Source organism: Balaenoptera borealis (assembly GCF_965194805.1).
Source record: "Balaenoptera borealis genome assembly, chromosome: 16".
Lineage (NCBI taxonomy): Eukaryota > Metazoa > Chordata > Mammalia > Artiodactyla > Balaenopteridae > Balaenoptera > Balaenoptera borealis.
This window is the reverse complement of record NC_138872.1, coordinates 88,972,555-88,990,469: the sequence shown is the minus strand read 5'-3', so window position 1 is coordinate 88,990,469 and position 17,915 is coordinate 88,972,555. Positions and strand designations below refer to the sequence as shown.

At 53.1% G+C, this 17,915-nt stretch overlaps 1 long non-coding RNA gene across 1 annotated transcript; it reads left to right on the top strand.

Moving 5' to 3' along the window:
- The first annotated feature begins 413 nt into the window (after positions 1-413).
- LOC309613744 lies at positions 414-17,615 on the top strand. The gene is made up of 6 exons (XR_014235867.1): positions 414-501; positions 4,997-5,048; positions 13,428-14,396; positions 16,498-16,846; positions 17,141-17,267; positions 17,369-17,615. It is a non-coding gene; the product is annotated as an uncharacterized lncRNA (long non-coding RNA).
- The last annotated feature ends 300 nt before the right edge of the window (positions 17,616-17,915 follow it).

The window sequence follows — 17,915 nt, the reverse complement described above, 5'->3', positions numbered from 1 at the left end:
CAGTTTTCACTGCTGCAAATGGAGAATGAAATCAAGTACCCGTGACACTAAAGCGACCTGTTCATCTTCAGTCACTTGAACGGAGAGCCCAGTCAGTCGGGCTGTCTCCGCAGCTTCTTCCAGAACGACTAACTGAATTTTGGGAGAGAAAGGCTTTCAGAGATCAAGGGAAGAATGACAGGCAAATGAAACAGCTCACAGAACTCTTCAGTACAGGCTTTTCAAGCTCCGTGAGCAGTAACATCCAGCCAGATGGCAGGGTCCTGAGCCCCCTCAGGGTCGGTACACCTTTTGTCCTGGTTTATTTGAATTATTTATGCAGAAAACTCTTTTTCCCTGGCTGGGAAGGCCTGTTTACATGGACATCTCTTTTTAGACAACTCGCCTCTATTTTTTTTCATCTATTCTTGAGTAATTCCTGGGAATAACATGAAGAGGCATAAGTGACCTTCACCTGGACACAGATCCAGCATTCCCTCTGATGCGCTTCAGTAAAATAAGGTGAGAGCAGAAACTGGTATATTTTTAGATGAAATTTCTTTGAGAAATAGTTTCTATTTTATCTGTAATCCTCTGGCTAATGTTTAAAACCAGTATTCATAATGCTGCCTAAGAGCTTTAGAATAAATGGATTTTAATAAAGAAAAGCTATTTTAGAGTGCTGTGTTGTAAGAGGGGCTCGGCAAAGAAGAGGAGTGGAGAGGAGACTAACAGATGAGGGGACCCCCAGGGCCCAGAGGGAGCAGCCGGGAACCAGACAGAAGTGAACGCAGGGCAGCAGACAGCCAGGTGCCCGTTCCTGGACCTCCCGTGAGGAGAGAAGTCAGCAGCAGCCTCAGAAGCTGGTTTAAGCCAATATGGGCAGGCCTCTTTCTAGTCCTGCAAGGTGAGGTGGGTGCCCTGCCTGCCCCTTTGCCTCTCCCTCCCCCTTTCATCTCCCAGCTCCTATCAAATGGGTATTTTTATTTGTGAAGCTGATACGTGTGCCTTTTGTTCTGTAACCATAATTAAATCCCTGGTCTTGGTGTCGGGTGCACAGTGTGTGTGCCTAAGACGCCCCACACACTGTGTCTCCCCTTTCCTAGTTCCACCCACAATTACTGCTGACCATTGCTCACACTCTGTGTCAGTCCTGTGAGGTGTGCCTTGAACTAGGTCGTAGCAGGAATGTTTACACCCCAGATGCGGGCATACCTGCAAATCAGCACTTGATTTATTGCTTTGCAGAGTGTCTTGACTCAATAAAAGGATAGAGAAAACGTTAACAGTGCAGATTAAACTTAATACTGTGTTGAAGCCAATACAGTGTGAACAGCACAAGAAAATGGAGGAAATATTCTTTTAGTATTAGAAAACTATAATCCAGTTCAGTCAAGAAGTCGTTGACAAACGAGAGGATCTGACTGAATTTTGTGGCTTCATTTTTGTCTTATCCGTTAATGCAAAAAAAAAAAAAAAATCCACCGACATGGGCGTGGGAAGGACCCTCGCTGATCAATTACAGGCATGGGTTACCTGTAGAGACAAGAGTTCGCCAAAAATCAACAGAAGTATTCTGTGAGAATCAATTGGTTGTTTGGAAATTACAATGAAGAGTACTGTGTATTTTTTAAATTACTTGTAAACTATGTGCTCCAGACACTTTACTAGAATTTACAATAGGCTTGTACACGTACGTACATGCATATGTTTTTGTTCCTGAGAGCCAGCTATTAGACCTTTACCCACAGTCATGGCCACCAGCGGGGTTCTGCCCTGGGATGGGTCAACCTTCATTGCTTATTCCGTCAAATTCTTGCAGTTTTTATACCTGCAGTTATGCAAAGTTCAGATACAAGGAGATTTACTTACTGCATGATGCACCCATTTTTGCATAGATTTTGGTGGTTTTCAGTGATTCTATTTGACTCTTATAATTGTGGCAAGTTGTGCATTTACTCAGCAAATGCCCTGTGGTCTGTGCTGAGCACATCATGGCCAAGGATGCTGTCCTGGTCCTCAAGAGGTTAGACCCGAGTGAGACCCTGTGAGGGTCATAGCAGATTCCCAGGTACTTACAGAAAAGCCAAGAGACACAAGACAGCCTCCTTCTCCTCAGCAGTGTCTAAGAGGCTAGTCCTCGCCGGCAACCCCGTCCCTCCTCTCTCATGGTCCTGACTCTCCAGGGCCCCTCCCTGTGGCCACCATCGCCGAGCCCTCTTCCCTCCTGGTCTTGGACCTGCTCTGCTCCACACCTGGGCTCACTCCGGAGCTGAGCGGGTCCTGAAGCTACACCTCAGGGGTCTGATGCTTCTAGAGACATTTGGGGTTGTCATGGGCACTCCTGAAGGGACAGAAGGCTGGCCCTGAGGGCAGGTGATTAGTCCCAGGACACAGTGTGGATGGGTGGCTAGGGTCACCTCTGCAAATGCCGAGCCTGGGCTGGGTGGGCCACCTCCCCAGACGGAGCAGGGGTGGAGGACCTCGAGCGTTTCACTATGGACTACTTGCCCGAGCTGCTTCTGAATGGAACCCCCCACATAGTACACAGAGGGTGTATCTGTGACAATAGGTTTAAGTGACAGGATCATCCCAGAGACATCAAACGGGTGGTGGTGGGAGGGTTGTACAGCCACATGCCGTGGTCCTGCGGCCAACCTCCTCTTGGCCCTGGCCCACCATATGTGTGGTGGCCCAGAGAGAAGGAAGGCACAGGGCTTTCTGGTCATCGTTGGATCTTCCTTGAAATAAAGAGGCCGCCGGTGTGGCCTCCCATTCAGATCCCATCAGCAGCTACACGAGCCCTCCCCACGAACTGTCCACCATCCACGTGGGCAGTGCTGCTCTCCAGGCAGCTCTGGAGATTAATTAAAGAAAAAATAAACATTGCTGGGGACATTATAGGGCATGACACTTGCTGCCCTCTCTTTCTGAAGCTGTAACCATGATGGATGACCCATTGTTGGATTATTATGAAAGAGGGACAAGCTTAGAATTTCAACAAAACCTAAAATATCATCAGTGAGCACAGTCAGCTTAATGGTTCATAAAGCAGCTGCTTGATTGCTGACACGATAGGTCTAGAAGGAGGGCCTGGCCTTTCCCAGCAACCTTGCCCTGAGAACATGGATTTTCTCCAGAGCCTTTGTTTCTTTTTCCTTTCTGTCCCACTCCTGGTGCTCTGGTACCTCCGAGATCTGCCTTCTATACAGGACCTGTTTGTCTGGGGCAGTTGCGTGGCTGCATTTTGGGAACCAACTGCAGGTGACCAGACTGGCTCAGCTCCTCCCACACGAGGTTCAGGCCTCGTGGGCAGGTGACACACTCCCTTGGGGGCACAGAAGTTTCAGGTGCCGAGGAATTGACAGCAGTATCTGGGCACAGGCTGTACATGGTTTACATCCGAAGCCTGTTCACACACAACAGGCGGTTAAGACAACAGGTTGGGTTTGGGTGGACCTGAAGCGCACCTGCTGCGTGACCTTGGATGGTCACCTCCCCCCCATCTCCAGAGCTGGGCTCATGCCATCCACCACAGAGGGCACCACATGGCACAGTGTAAAGAGATGCCGAGCGTGCAGCGCCTCCTCGAACCGGCCCGAGGGCAGGTGGCCGCTGCACGTGTCCCTCTCTAGGCCCCTCTGGAGACCTCTGCCACCCTGTTCCCTTTCTGTTCGCATCTCAGCACGACAGGCAGCCCGGAAGCTGTGACAGAGGGCGTGGTCTGCAGGGCAGAAGACCCTGGTCCAGGAGGTCTTACCTGCTGACAAGTGACAAGATCAGAAAGGAGGGACTTTATGTTAACCAGTGGCGGCAGGACGCTGTGATGAGCGGTGGACATTGAGTCACAGGTTTCCCGGAGCAGGCGAAAGCTGCCTCCTGAGCAAGGTCAGAGCGGTCAGTTCCTCTTAGCAGCCTGGGGACTGAGGGCCACGATGAGAACATGGATGTGGCAGAGGATGCTGACAAAGGCTCTGTGTGTTGCTGTAGCAGCAGCCGCCTCGGAATAATCACAGATGTGGCCAGTGTTGTTTGTTATTCCCATGATTAGGTTCAGCTGCGTAAACAGAAACCCAAAATAACAGTGGCTAAAACAAGTCAGAAATGCATTTTATTCCATGTTAAGGAAGCACAGAGGTTGGCATTCCCAGCTGACATGAAATTCACACCCGGGTCACTAGTGACCAAGAATGCTTCTACCCCATTGCTCATGTCTTCCCTTCTCCCTCCCAAAGTGGCTGCTGGAGCTCCAGCCTTCATATCTGCCCACTCCCCAGCTTGCAAGGAGATTTTCAGAAGCTCTCAGACACCACTCCTGCTTATACATCTTCAACTCCAGCTTACCTGTCCGCCTATACCGGCTGCAGCAGAGTCTGGGAAATGCATCAACAGTTCAGGTGACCATGTGCCCACCTGAAAGTTGGGCATTTGTATCCTAGATCAGCAGTACCCAACCATTTTGGCACCAGGGACCGGCTTTGTGGAAGATCATTTTTCCACAGACGGGTGGTGGGGAATTGTTCAGGCAGTCATGCACGCTATCGGGAGCGGCGGATGAAGCTTCTCTCCCTCGCCTGCCGCTCACCTCCTGCTGTGCGGCCCGGTTCCTAGATCACATCCTTTACTATAATAAACCAGTAAACGTAAGGAGTGTTTCCCTGAGTTCTGTGAGCCACTGTAGCAGATTACTGAACCCAAAGAGGAGGTCAGGGGACCCCCTGTGTTATAGCTGGTTGGTCAGAAGCACAGGTAACAACCTAGACCTGGCACCTGAGTGGGGGCCATCCCAGGGGTTGACCCATCACCCATGGGATCTGTCAGAACTGAGGGCACCATAGGGTGCCCAGCTGGTGCAGGAAAAGCCCACTCTTTTGGTGCAGGGGGTGAGTGTGACTCAGGAAAGCAGGGGTTTTTTCTAGACCTCAGCTCGAACTAGCAATCTTTGTCACAGGTATTCATAAATTCTCCTTCTTTTTTTTTTTTTTTTTTTTTTTGCTGCTCTTCTGATGGAAAGTAGAAGCTCCCTGAGAGGAGGTGACGGCCCAATTACTGCGGGAAGGAGGAAGGAGGTGAGTGGGGAGGGGCTTCGGTCGTGCCTTCGGGAGGGGCAGCAGCTCTGACCGTGGGGAAAGGTGGGGGCAAGGAGAAGGGGTCCGAGACAGATGTGAGGTAGACAGAGGGAGGGCAGAGGGGATGGACAGAACCCTTGACTTCAGAGGGCAGGCTCACGGCAGGTGTGAGAGGACATGGTCGGCCTATCACACGACCCGTAGGAGAGGTTCCCCAGGCTGTAGGGCATGTGGACCTGGATTCAGACCAGGGGCTGGGGCTGGGGCTGGGGATCAGCGGCCGATGCTCAGAGCCAAGGGGTCGCGGTCACGAGCAGGACAGCGACGCGGGGGAGAGCAGTGCCAGGATGGAGCCAGGACGGTGACGCCGTGCGAAGGAGGCTGGTGAGGCCGGGTGGACCAACGAAAACAGGAAAATGTGGTGAGTGGGAGCCAGATGGGGAAGTGTTTCAGGAAGGAGTGGGATCTGTGGCCGGTCAGGAGAATTAGAGGGCGACAGGGAAGGGCCGCGCCATGCCATGGCCACGGGAGGGAGCGTGGTGCTGGGTAGACCGGCGTGGGCAGCCCCTGTGAGCACAGCCGCCAGCTGGCCCACATAGTTCAAAAATTCCCTAAACTGAGGGCTGTGGTTCCACTGGGGTCGCTGGAGGGCCTCCTGCCTCCTGCTCCACCCCTTGGTGACACAGAGGGGTCACAATTTACCCTAATTGCCTGTTTCCCTTTCCTTCAGAAAGAGCCCAAGAAATATGAATTTTACTGGTGAAGTTGTGATCATTGGGGCTGTTCACTTGCAGCAGAGTTTTCAGGTCTGAACAGAACTCCTTCTCTGTGGGTGTGTGTGGAGGGGGTTCAAGCTGGTCTGTCCTGATGCCCTCCTCGGTCCAGGCTGGGCCCACCGAGGCCCCTGAGGAAATGCACAGGCGGCAGAGCGTGGGGCACAGAGCCAAGGAAGACAGAACGCTGGAGGACACGTCTGCACAGCAGAATTTCCTCCTGGATCACTGTCCGGTTGCCAGAGCCACGCGTCTGCCTGTGAGGGTACTAAAATCTCGTCCACGATTCATCACAAGACCAAAGTCCCACAGTGTGAGAGGGGACGGGCCTGTCACCTGGGCTTTCTGTACAAAAGGCCCTGCGGGAGGAGGGGGCACACCTGTGTCCCTAACAGGGTCTGGAGGGCCAGCCCCGAGGTCAGACACACAGGCCTGTTCAGGGGCCAAGCTCCGCCCGTTGAGACGTGACGACAGTGCTAAAGTCTGTGATTCTAGGTGAAGATTTGGGTACAGATGCTATCAGGGATGAACAAGGACAGCCAGTATCGCAGAGTAGATTTTTTGGGGGGTTGCGGGGGGAGGTGGCACACTGTGCAGCACGCGGAACTTCCCCGACCAGGGATCAAACCCGTGCCCCCTGCAGTGGGAGCGCAGAGTCTTAACCACTGGACCATCAGGGAAGTCCCGCAGAGTAGATTTTATCTTCACTAAGATGTGGTCTGCGCCAGAATCACCTGGGACTTTTGTGGAAAATGCAGATTCCTGGGACCTGTTGAGTAGAATCTGTGGTGGAGGCCCTTCAGTCTGCATTTAACAAGCTCCCTCAGTGAATCCCATGTTCATTGGAGCTTGAGAACCAAATTATTGGTGATTAAAGCAATGGGAGCTGAGTAAGGCTGCCCCTGTTCCCAGACAGGCGACCCTGGACACCTCCCTGCCCATCTGTCCGGGCCCTTCTGGCTGCCAGACCAAAGATACCGCAGACTGGTATTTATTTCTCACAGTTCTGCAGGTCCAAGATCAGGGTGCCAGCACGGTCGGGAGAGGGCCCACTTCCTGGTTCAGGGATGGCTATCTCCTTGCCATGGCCTCACTTGGTGGAAGGGGCCGAGGGGACCCCAGTCTCTTCTTACAAGGGCACTAATCCCTTTCATGAGGGCTCTGCCCTCATGACCTAGTCGCCTCCCGAAGGCTCCAACCCCAAACGCCATCCCATTGGGCATTAGGATTTCCCCATATGAATCTGGGGAGGACACAAACATTCAGTCCTTGCATCACCTAAGCCTCAAATTTCTCTTTTCCAGACTGAAGTAGCATCTCTCTAAAATTCTTTTTGTTTAAAGTAATAGAAATCAAAGCCAAATTAAATCAGGCAAAATAAAAATTAAACATAATTTTATTAGCTCAGGTCATTGAAAACATCCAGGAGTTGGACTCTGGCAGACAGATGGACTTAGAGACCCACAGAGTCGCTGGACCCTCCCTCCCTCCCTCCCTCGCTCGTCTCCAGAACTGCTCCCTGAGTGCGGCTTCGCTCTCCAGAAGCTCCTCCACAAATGTCACCAAGACCCATTCTGGGCTTACCTCTCCCTCAAGCTGGTGATCTTGAGAAACAGACCTCTTCTCTCTGCTCCACACTTGAGTTCACATCAGCCTGCAAGGTGGTCTCCAAGACCGTGGGGTCGTGCTCACCCTGGGCCCATCACACATCAGAGGGACCAGGGGCTCGGGCTGGCCAGCCTCAGCCAGGTGCCTGCCCACCAAATCCCACCAGATCTCACCAGATCCAGGGAAAGAAAATGCAGCTCACCAGCAGAGCTCACGTGAGGCTTCCGACAAAACCCACAGCCGGCCTTCCGTACAGGAAGAAGTTGGTGAGCTTGTGCCTGTGAATGACACAGCCTGCATCTCTCAGAATGAGGGCTCTCCCCGTCCAGCCCCTGGTAGACGTGTCCTGTGTCACATTCACGGTTCTGCACGGCCCTGGCTGCTTCTAGGACACGGGACCCGAGCAGGTGGTGTCAGAGCAAAAGCAGAACAGTCCTCTTAGCTCTCTCATTCACATCTAATACCAGCTCTCCCGGCTCCGCAGGTGGACGTCCCATCCCTGCCGGGGCATCAGGTGTCAGGCAGAGACCTCGCAGAGGGTGTGCAGCTCCCCACGCGCATGGAGAGACTGTACTGGGTGCTCTGGGGAAGGATTCCCTGAGCAGGCTTCTATTCTGGAAAGTAGAAACAAAAGCCCCTGGTCGCTGTTTGCCAGAAGACAAAGAAATCCCATCGTCAAGGGCAGCACAGTGTTCAAACTTGAATAAAGTACCCATTGAAAATGTTGAAGGTTTCCTCGGGGAAGAGTCTCAGGGACATTTCCCTCAGCTGCTGTTTTTGTTGGCTGGCCCCACAAGGTGCTGACATTTACCTTGAAGGAAGGTCCGGAGGGACACATACGCAATGGGTGTTGACGGAAGGAACCCTCCGGTCAGAACAGGAGAGCCACACTTCCCAGAACCTCTCCTGGGGCCAGTGGCGCTGATCCTGTGGGCGTCTGTCGGGGCCTGGACACAACCCTCACCTGGCCACACAGGTGTGGTTTCATTCGCGTCCAATTCAGCTTTTAGGAAGGTAGTTCCTCGGGGCTCAGGGAACAGCGTCACGGTCACTGGCTCAACATCCCGATTCCCACCGCGGCCCGCGTAGAGCTCTCCTTAGCTTTGGGTCCACGACAAGGACCCTCTCCTACAAGCTCTGAGCAGATGCTATTGTGCATGCAGACCTGAGGGTCTGCCCTCACGTCCCGTCATCCTTGGCTCACGGTGTGATACCAGGGGGCCAGGTCTCGGCAGTAAAGCTGAGGTGGACCAACAGTTCCTCATCAGCTCCCAGTTTAACCATCTGATAAAAATCATGGGTCTGAACAGTAGGCTTTCTTAGAGGAAACGGTGCTTTCCCATCCTGGTAACAGACGACAGTGGGTTCCTGAGCTGTGAGGTTAAATTGTGGAGGGACTCTGGGCACCAGAGCCTGGCAGACGCGGTCATCAGGAGCTCCAGCCGGTGACCAGACAACTTCCCTTGCCCCCCAGACAGAATCTGCTTCTCTGAGGAGCTGGAAGGATGAGGGCCGGATATTGCTTCTGGCCAGTTGCCAAGTGCCTCTCATGACCCTGCCATCTTCCCCCTGTACCTCCTGACCCCGCTTATTCAAGAGAAATGCCAGCAGGAAGGACGAGCTTCCGGCCTCAGCTCTCACCACTGCTGTGCCCTCTACCCCAGACAGGCTGAATGTCCCCCAGCCAGATGCTAGCAGGGCTGCCCCCCGCCACCGTGGAGGGCCGCTCAAGGCCCTGAGGGGTCCGCTCAGCACCACCCCGGAGTGTGAGCAGTCCTCAGGGCAGTTGCTTAGGTGAACATCCAGGTCCACAGCAGCTGCCCTCCAGCCCAGAGGACAAGCCAGAGGTTTTCAAATTGTGGTGCTCAGAACAAGCTTCACGTCCCAGGAATTTTGGTGGGCATTCCAGGAGGGGCTAAGTCAACCCTACAAGTCCTCACTCCCACCCTGGCCTGCACACACTGGCCTACTCTGCCACAGAAATGTTGGCAGTAAAGTTCCCAAGCAACCTGCAAACGCACAGCCGCTTTTGATGGCGCCCACTGTTCCCCACTCTTTCTTCTTGAAAGCAGATGGTTTCGTGTCACGTCATCACCAGCTTCACACAATCTTCCCAATCCAGGTGTAGTCTTGTGGACCAGCTGCTCGGACATGGTCTCCGCGGCCACGTGGGTTCCCGTGACACCAGCATGGGGCAGGGGGTGGTGTGCACAGCATCTCCGTGGACGTGGCCATCTAGCCCCCCCTGCACTGCAGGCATCAGTGGGGCTATTCAGTTCCTGGTCCCGACAGTCAGAGCCAGGGGGGGCCAGGCCAGTGGGATCTCTGTGACTGGCCACCTTTCCCCTGGACTCTGGGGGCAGGCAGAGGTGTCCTAGCCTCCCTGAAGGGAGCAAGCACTGACAGAAGAAGCAAGTTCTAGAGGGTCTCTCCGTGGCCTCAGGTGCCGCCCTCCGGTCTGTGTGTGAGAATCACTCATCCACCACCCACCACCGACAGCTATCTCTCTGGCCACACAATGTCCGTGGTTCAGTGACCTCTCAAGCAGCACAGTCCTCTTGGCCGTGGGTACCACGCTCCGAGCCAGACCAGCCCGCCTCCCAAACTGGAGTCTGCTTGCAGGGAGCACCCCTGTGGAGCCGCCTGCGTGGTCGGCCTGGCTGCTCCCAATCTAAAGGATCCAGGGTCTCCAGTGGGTCCCTCAGATCCTGCAGAGTTGTCGGGGTGTCCCTGGCCCCTCCAAGACCAGGGTCGAGGGATTCCAGGTCCCCTACCCCTTGCAACTCCTTCAGGGGCTGCATTTTGATGTTTTATCCACTTTTATTTACATATCCTCATATTTTTTGTTATTTATTTATTCATTCAATTAATCAAGGGCTGAACTTTAATTTTTTTTAATTTTATATCAGAACATAGTTGATTAACAATGTTGTGTTAGTTTCAGGTGTACAGCAAAGTGATTCAGTTATACATATACATGTATCTATTTTTTTTCAAATTCTTTTCCCATTTAGGTTATTACAGAATATTGAGCAGCATTCCCTGTGCTATACAGTAGGTCCTTGTTGGTTATCTATTTTATAAATAGCAGTGTGTATGTGTCAATCCCAAACTCCCAATCTATCCCTCCCTCCCACCCTTCTCCCCGGTAACCATAAGTTCGTTCTCTAAGTCTGTGAGTCAGTTTCTGTTTTGTAAATAAGTTCATTTGTATCCGTTTTTAAAGGTTCTGCATATAAGCAATATCATATGATATTTGTCTTTCTCTGTCTGACTTACTTCACTTAGTATGATAATCTTCAGGCCCACCTATGTTGCTGCAAATGGCATTATGTCATTCTTTTTAATGGCTGAGTAATATTCCATTGTATATATGTACCACATATTCTTTATCCATTCATCTCTCAATGGACATTTAGGTTGCTTCCATGTATTGGCTATTGTAACAGCGCTGCTATGAATATTGGGGTGCATGTATCCTTTCGAACCATGTTTTTCTCTGGATACACGCCCAGGAGTGGGATTGCTGGATCATACAGTAGCTCTATTTTTAGTTTCTTAAGGAACGTCCGTACTGTCCTCCTCCATAGTGGCTGCACCAATTTACATTCCCATCAACAGTGTAGGAGGGTTCCCTTTTCTCCACACCCTCTCCAGCATTTGTTGTTTGGAGATTTTTTTGATGACGGCCATTCTGACTGGTGTGGGGTGATATCTCATTGTAGTTTTGATTTGCATTTCTCTAATAATTAGCAATGTTGAGCATCTTTTCATGTGCTTCTTGGCCATCTGTATGTCTTCTTTGGAGAAATGTCTATTTAGGTCATCTGCCCATTTTTTGATTGGGTTGTGTGTTTTTTTTTTTTTGATATTGAGCCAAAGGAGCTGTTTGTAAATTTCGGAGACTAATCCCTTTATCCACTTTTATTTACACGTCCACATATATTTTTTAACAAGTATAAAATCATTGAATCTAAACCACTTGTATGTTAAAAATCAAGAGGACTATTTCAAAGGGAAAATGGACTTGAGCTGCTCCCTGTCTCAGGGGAAGACCCCCCTTCCTATGAAATCCTTAAATGTGGCCTTGGTTGAACAAAAGACTCATTAAGTCAGGGCTGCTCCTGTCCCGATGCCCGGGACACAGGTGTGTCTGTCCCTTGCAGACTCCTGCCACTCCCTCCCCAGTGCCTTAGGTAGTCATGCAATTTCCTCATTGCATGGGTTTCAGCCTGGCTTTTAGTCACACCCACAGGATTGCAGGAGGAAGAAACAGACCCCTGACTCTGTGCGGTTACAGATTCCATGAATATTCGCCCTGACCTTTGCTAAGTCCAGCATCATTAGCACTGCAGACATTCAGACTATCCTCAAGGCCGAAAGCAGGACTAGGCATCTGCTGTGCTTGCTTAATGAGCCATAAAATGAGCCGGTGGGCAATTGCTTCTCACCATCAAGCCCCAGCTTGAGTGACAGCCGCCAGGATGGTGGGGGGAGGGACGTATCTTGTCACAAAAGCCTGAGGCACTGCCTTCCTTGATCACAACTGACTAAAGGGAAAATATTTATATGCACACACCTCATTTCCCATTATCTTAAATTTTTTTTTCAGTACTTAGTTTCTCCATCATCATTTTGGGAGAATGTTAACACCATTAATCTTCCTTTCTTTAATTACGATGAGCCTGACTGAGAGGTTCCCAGAGGCCGGGCCTCTTCACCCCGACCCTCTCCCCACCTCTCCCTCCTCAGACCCACCTGTTCCACCTCCCACGCCCCTGGCCCCCCCACCCCCCCCCCCAGGCTCTTCTGGCTCAGCAAGGAGCCCCTGCCCTGACCTCTCATCTCCTCTATGTTAGCAAAACCTGGATCATTCTGTTAAAGAGAAATTTGAGGAAAACACACACCCATAATCCTGTTACTTTAGCACATTCTTTTTCACATTTGCTCACACCTACTACCATTTTCAGCACTAATGTGGACATTCCACGTGGCCTCTGTCTCAGTGCACAAACCACCTTGTTTTAACACATAATTGGCACTATTTTCTCAGGATCTAAGTCATGCTGAAACCTGTCGTAACACAATCATATTCCAGTAACTTCATCAGCCATGATTCACCTCCCATCACTTGAATGTTAAAATGTTCTTTTCCTCCATGTGTGTATTTTACACGTAATGTCACAAATATCTTCAGGAATGGAAGCCTTTTTTTGTTGCTATTATGTTTTTATTTGTTTGTCCTTCAGCTGAGTAATTTCCTTCTGGGTCGATGGTATGAATAGCTTTAAGGGTCTTTTTTTTTATATATAAATTTATTTATATTTTATTTATTTATTTTTTGCTGCGTTGGGTCTTCATTGCTGCGCACGGGCTTTCTCTTGTTGCTGAGAGCGGGAGCTACTCTTCGTTGTGGTGTGCCTGCTTCTCGTCGTAGTGGCTTCTCTTGTTGCGGAGCACGGGCTCTAGGCACACGGGCTTCAGTAGTTGTGGCCTGCGGGCTCTAGAGCGCAGGCTCAGTAGTTGTGGCGCACGGGCTTAGTTGCTCCGCGGCATGTGGGATCTTCCCGGACCAGGGCTTGAACCCGTGTCCGCTACATTGGCAGGCGGATTCTTAACCACTGCGCCACCAGGGAAGCCCCTAGCTTTAAGGGTCTTGACTTTCAAAAAGGTTGTGCAGAGTGCAGGGCTGCGACACTTGCACTCGGTGGAGACCTGGGTGGGTCCTCAGAACTGAGCCATGGCAGGCAGGACACTTGGAACAAGGGGCAGGCGCGGCTCTGGGGTCAGGTGGGGTCCCCTCCCCTTAAGGTGTCACGTCTCAGTGTTATCACCCCAGACAGTAGCCACCCTTGTGCACCCCCCTCACTGTGTGTGTAGCCAGGACCCAGGTCTAGGTTCTAATGGGAGAGTGTGGGGATAGAGGGCTCTTCCTCAGAGATCAGGGAATAAGTGCTCTGACCTCTCTCTCTCTCTCTCTCTCTCTCTCCCCCTCTAGAAAGGCTGCTGCCCTGCTGTGAGCAGCCAATGAAGAGGCAGAGGGGCCCACATGACATGGACTGGGGGCACCCATGGCACCCCTAACCCACCCCCTGACAGCCCTCAAGGCTGAAGACACAGCCAGGCCGCCAGATCCCCTGACCACAGAAAACATGAGAAGCCAAATGCTGTCATATTATGATGCTGGGTCCTGGGCAATTTGGTAAGTAGCACCGGCTTTGGACCACTTTATGGTGCAGTGCCTTTCCCTTTGTCAGGGGTCCACACAGCCATCTCCCCCAGTCAGCCTGCCCTGCCGCTACCCCTTGCTCTGCAACGCCGTGTTGGCCCAGGGCTGTCTGCACACCAACTCCCCAGGGCTCTGGTGTAGAAAGCAGCCTCTGTCCTGCAAGGGGGTCATGAGGCCTTTGGGAAAGTGACCCTGGGGCTCCCAGCCACCCCCAGGGAAGATGCAGCGATGCCGCTGGTCTCCTGGCGATGAGTGGGAGTCCTGGGCCCAGGAAGGACGGGAGCCCCCGTCCCTTTACTCTTCGTCCTGGACGCACCACACTCGAGGGCTGAGGGCAGAGCCCGGCTCCCTGTGGGCACTTTGGGATGTGTGTTCAGTTAATGAAGGGGTGAGTAGACCAGAGGGTTAGACAAGGCCTCTGTGTAAGGCAGGTCCCCAGTCAGCCCCAGAGGGTCCTTTCCAAGGAGCCCCAGCCTGCCAACGTGGCTCCGAGTGGGTGGGTTGGGGGCCTTCGGGGGGCTTGCGGGAGGACAGAGCAGACGGCCGTCCTGCTGCTGCTTCTCTGTTCTCTTTCCACGGCCACCCGTCTGCCTCCGGGCCTGGAGCCAGATGCTGCATTCTAGATGGAGACAGAAAAGGAGAGGTGGAGTGTGGCCCCGGAGCGTCAGCTGAGGGTGACCCTTTCCAGACTCGCAGGGTCCAGCGGACATGGACCTGCTCTGGTGATTCTAACGTCAGGTACAGCAGGGCCCGCTGCCCTGGGTTTACTCACCTCCACGAAGCTGCTCCAGGATGGGGGCTGATGCCTAGCCTTCTGGGTGGAGAGGAGCAGGGGCTTCCTGGCCCTTTCGAGAATCCCTGCTCCTCCAGGCCTGGAAGGGGGCTGTGCACACGCATATACATACTAACACGCACGTGTGTGCACACGCACTTGAACACACGAACACACGTGTACACGCATCACACACACATGTGCGCGTGCTCATCCACACACGAATACGTGTACACGTGTACACACTCACCCACGTCTGTGTGTGCACACATGTGTGTTCCTTGTCCCTCAGCTCTTCCCAAAGGGGCACATCCTAATTTCCTTGTGATGGGACTGAATGTCCAGCATCTAAGCTCTCAGGCACCGCTTGGGAAGGCCCTGCCCTATGGTCAGAACAGAAAGGTCGGGGCCCTACAAGTGGGCAGCCCTGCTCTCGCTGCTCCCCTGCCATCAGGACCCCAGGACCTGGGCCTTCTGGCCGCCTGGGCCAGTGTTTCAGAGGGACCAGTACCCATGGCTCCAGGGCCTTACTCCTGGACTGACCCTGGTGTGTGCCTGCCCTGGGGGACCTCAGTTTACTCACTTGTGCAGCGAGCAGGGGGGCCACCAACCCTGGTGGTGGACGATGCGATGCCACTTGCCCAGATCCTGGCTGGTTTTTCCTGCATCCCTGCAGTTTTCTGACAAAGCGGAGGCATGTTAGCGCTTGACATGTCCTCACCTCTTGCTATTTTTGCAAGAGGCCTGAGCACAATATTTAAAAATAGAAATAATGAGGGAAAGCAGAAGCTCTGACCTTGAGTCCTGAGGCCAGGACAGGATTCCCAGTACCCTCTCTGGCTCAAGATGATAAATGATCATTGTGCTGTGTTTGCCCTCGGCTAATTTATCCTTGGCCTAGAGAGAAAGTTTCTGCCTTTTTTTCTCTTTGTAGGGGGAGGCTGGAAAAGTGCTTCAGGCCTAACCTCTGTGTCTGGTCTTTTGTGGCGGTTCTCTGCCTGGAAACGCTGTGCGGACCCCGTCCCAGGGGATCGGGGGTCTCACCCCTCCTATGCTGGCCAGAAGCCAGTGTGTCCCTACCACACATCTGGGGGTATTAGGGGAACGACCCCCCACTTCCCTGCCCCCAAGCTGCACCCATCCCCCTGCACAGGGACCGAGAAGGCCGGGGATCCTCCAGCACCCATGGGAGGCCGTGTGTCAGTGGGACCCTCAGGCATGGACGTCATACCTACCGTCCTCCCGGCCTTGCTTTGGTGTCCATTTGAAATTTGCGATGTGGGACACACTGACCCTTCCCCACTCTCCCGAGGCCCCACTGGGCTCCTGAATCAGAAGGACGTCTGCAAGGACCCGGGGCCAAGGCCTGGGACTGTCTTCTGGTCCCCACACCTGCATATGGCTGTGTACCGGCCCCCAGCCCAGGCCCTGTGTTTCTGAGGTGTATGCACACCTCTATATACAAGGTCCAGAGCGAGCAGAGCTTGACCCGGAAAACCGATGTTTCTGAACCTCACTTGGAGCCTGGGCGACCGCTGGCCTCCCTCAGCTGGTGGACACCCCCTTGGCCTCGGGGGTTGCTGCGAGGTTCCAGGCGTCCTGGGTCCTTCGGGTGGAACGAGCTGTGGGAGGGTGGATGGGGGGGTGCCCTGCCCCATGTATACGTGTGAGCCGGGGGCTGCGGTCTCAGGAGTTGCCTCCCCAAGGCTCTTGGGACTGGCTGCCTGGGGCGGGGCTTCAGGCCCAGAAGTGTAGGACAGAATCTGCGAATTCCAAACCAAGTGGCAAGTGTGGTCTTAGAGTAACATTTTTTTTAAATGTGTATAAATGGAAACTTTATAAAATATTCTGTATTTAAAATATGGAAACCAAAGGGTCTCTTTCAAAGGGTCTCTTTAAAAAGAACCATCTAAGGCCAGGGCAGAAAACTGCAGATCTGAGCCCCTGTTCTGCCTCCATCTTTGCTTACCAGCAAACTGAAATGATTTTTGTATTTTTAAGTGGTTGGGGAAAAATATAAAGAAGAATATTTCTTGACATGCAAATTATATGAAATTTAAATTTCAGTGTCCATAATAAAGTGTTATTGGGCCCAGCCTCCCACCAGCTACACCCGCAGAGGCTAAAATGTTCCGTGTCACAGACCACGCCCTCTTCCGCTCCAGACACCCCGACTTCCTGTGTTGGGCTTGCATGGAAGGCCGGGGCAGAGCCCGACGAGGCTAGGAAGCCAAGCATCCTTGGTTCTCCAGGTCCTCCTGGCAGAAGAGAGATGATGGATCCCAGGGACTGGGAATAACTTGCCCAGGAGGCCGCTGGATCATGGCTGGAGCAGACACTGCTTTGAGCACCGAGGCCTGGAGGCCAGCTGGACGGCCCCCACGTGGATGAAGAAATGGCCAGGGGTTTGCAGATGGTGTGAGTGTGAATGCAGTGGCCGCGCTCTCCTTGAGCCGGGCCGGGCATGCAGGGTGCGGGCAGAGGGTGGAGGTCGGGCCTCAGATGGACAGGGCCTGGGCCAACAGCTGGGCTGGCAGGGGTCCTCCAGGGTCTCTCAGGGTCTCTCTGCTGGGAGAGGAGCTTGCTGGCTGTCCCCTCCCCTTCAGCCTCCCCTCCCAGCTCTTCCCAAGCCGTGTGCCGTCCACTGGGAGGGCGGGCGGGCTGGTGGCTGGTCCAGGCAGGGGTCAGTTCCCCTTCTGTTTTGCCAAAGGATTTGGACTCTGGGATGAGATGAGACCCAGGCAGGTCCTGCACCACTTCTGCTGTAGACCGAACATTTGGGTCCCTGCCAAAATTCGTGTATTGAAACCTGATGCCCAACATGACTATTGCAGGAGGTGGGCCTTTGGGGGGTGATGAGGTCCCGGGGGTGGAGGCCTCATGAGTGGGATCAGGGCCCTGGTGAGAAGAGACCCCAGAGAGCTCTTTTCCCTTTCAGCCACGAGGATACAGTGAGAAGGCAGCCGGCTAGTGACCAGAAAGTGAGGCGTCACCAGATGCCAAATATGCCGGCGCCTTGATCTCGACGTCCAGCCTCCTGACTGAGAAATAAATGTTACTTAAGCCGCCCAGGCTGTGGTGTTTCTGATAAACTCGCCTGACCACCCTGTGAGACCTGTGTGGACGGAGGGAGCTGAAGGGAGGTGGACACAGGCCCCCAGCCCACCCCACCCCTCCCGCCCCCTGCAGCGACCATGAGGGAGGCGGAGCCGGGCCCCCTGGTGGGAGGGGAAGGAATACTCGGCTGCTTTGAGCTCAGTGCTTTCAGAAAACGGTTTTGTTTTTAGATCAGCTGGTTCCATAGGTATTTAGAATAACATTAGCCACACCCCAAATATTCACTTTGTTCTTGGTCCTAAGACACTGGATTGGGTTCACGGCGGGCGTGGCTCCAGGCCCGCAGGCCTCCGAGGGCGACATCAGCCCTTTGGGAGCCTGGTGACTTTGTCCAAGAGGTCACTTCCCGGGGACTCGGGATTGACAAC